Source organism: Thermobia domestica, unplaced genomic scaffold (assembly GCF_964235325.1).
Source record: "Thermobia domestica unplaced genomic scaffold, izTheDome1.hap1.1 HAP1_SCAFFOLD_847, whole genome shotgun sequence".
Lineage (NCBI taxonomy): Eukaryota > Metazoa > Arthropoda > Insecta > Zygentoma > Lepismatidae > Thermobia > Thermobia domestica.
Genome location: NW_027656557.1, coordinates 1 through 2,500, shown reverse-complemented (window position 1 = coordinate 2,500; position 2,500 = coordinate 1).

The window sequence follows — 2,500 nt, the reverse complement described above, 5'->3', positions numbered from 1 at the left end:
TATTCTAAACAAACACACTCAATTTCTTAGTAAAGTTTAGAATAAATAAGTACAATCTATTAGATGTAGGTAACACTAAATAAATATCTATTTTGTTTTTTAAAAAATCAAATAATTACATGATAGATCAAATAAGTTAAGTTTCTGTTTAATATAAATTTCTGTTTATAAGAAGGAAATTAGGAAAACCAAAAATGGATCAAAATGTTGCGATCTTTTTCAATAATTAGTTTTTGGAACAGGGACCACAATTTTTTTGAACGGTCCCTAAATCGAATTTTTGTACTTTCTACGGAATAAGCACATCATACTGAGTTAAGAGATGGTTCGGGTTTGGCTACACTAGATATATGTAGTTCTCCAGATATAAGGCCTACAATTTTTTTTAATTGAAATACAGGGTTATTATAAATGATGGACCCATTTTTAAAGAGTGTATTCATTAAAGTACAAATCCAAAATGAACAATCTTTATACCAATGGAAAGTGGAAGTTTCATTTTTTTTTTTTTTTTTTCAATACATTATAAATGTTCAATGTGCCCACCGTCTGCTGCACTGCAAACATCTATGCGGTAGCTGAACTCATCACACACACGAGCAAGTGTATCTACTGTTATTGAGTGCACGGCAGCTGTGATACGGTTCTGCAGATTGTCCAGAGTTATTGGTAGAGGTGGGATGTAAACAGCTTCCTTAACATAACCGAATTTTGTACGAAATGCCCGCTACACTACAATTTGTGACTCACTTCTTGCGAACTCAAGAACGCAGAAAACCTTGTGCTCCACGATAGCCATCTCACTCACAAGTGAGAGGGAAACGAATGGCGGCCTATTACCGCGCGAACTCTACCGGCCGCTTCGGGAATCATCATTGCCCACCGAAACTTTCAACCTTTCTCTTTCCATTGGTATAAAGATTGTTCATTTTGGATTTATTCTTTAATTACTACGAATTTTTAAAAATGGGTCCATCATTTATAATAACCCTCTATATTGCACGTTTTGACACAAAAATGGAAAGATGGTATTTCACTTTAATTTGTTTCGAGAGAATACTGAAATACACCAAGTGTAATTTGAGCCTCATAGAGTTGAGATGATCGAGCTTGAGGCTTAAATTACCTTTAACTCTTTAATCCCATTATTATCCCCAAAATTATTTATAAATAAAACTATGTGAAGCATAACCAATTATATACACATATACGTACTTCACTAAAACTAAAATTGCCAGTTTTCGAAAAATGCAATGTAGTAATTTGCTTTTTTTCAGAACTCTTTAAATCAAGACCTACTGAAATTTGTGTTAGAAGAACTCCATAAAATAACATTTAAGTTAGAAAGGTTTTAGTCCTGTATCTCATTTAGAAGGTAATATACAATACAGTAGAATCAATTCTAATTGAAGCAATGGCGTATTTAGGGGCTATCGGCGTAAGCCCTCTCTCGAAATACAGTTGTTAGTTTTTCGCATTCCATTTATAGCAATAATCCTTCTTACCACTGCTAAGAATTTCATTGGCTTTCCATTTTCTTATGCTCTTTGTTTACAAATAATACTGTATTTTGTCAAATTTCACTTCATGTAAGAACTGCGTTCTTTTTTCTTTCTTTCGTCCATTCCACTTTTCTGTTTCTTTTTCTTCGTTGTTACTTTCTTTCGTTTCTTCTATTATACTTTCGACCGTTGTTAGTTTTGATTCAAGTCGGCCGTCTTCAGTAACACCAAAACTAAGAGGAGCTGATAAGCAAAATTGATGTTCCACACCAAATTGCACGGATATCAACATAATGGGTTATAACAAAGGAATATTTACATCATTTAGTTATAAGGAAATGTAAATATTTGAATTAAAGAAAATCAAGAGGGGAATAAGTAGCCCGGGAAATCAGGTAGGCCAAGAGGATACTTCCTTTTTCTTCTATGATATGAATAGGATATAAAGATTAGATTAGCTGTTAAATTTTTGTGTATATCATATCACATAAGATTCACCAGTCTGCAATTCTTGCCATTAAAACTTCAATTTATGCATAAATTAAAATATATTTAATTCTCAAACTCAGGTGGGGAATTGCCGTCCCTGCTTCTTCGTGTTGTGCATAGCCCCCGAAACAAAATCCTCAGTACGCCACTGAATTCAAGTACAGAACTAGAACTTGTATTATTGGTAAACTCGTTTTGAACACCGTTCTAATATGGATAGTCTCAAATAAGAAAACCTCAAAAAGATGTAGAATATGGAATTTTGTTCTATTCCAGTCTTGAATGATACAAGTAATCGAACGTACGCAGGGAGTGGGGTTCTTGAGGATCGGACCTTCCCCCCAAAATACGACTTTTCTATAAACAGTCTAATTTTAAGGGTAATTTTACAAATTTTAGTATAATTTATCGCATATTGAATTTGGACCTCCCACTCCCGCCGAAATAAAGCTCTGTGTATGTGCCCTCTAGTAACCAAATATATTATCTAAAACTAAGAATATGATTAC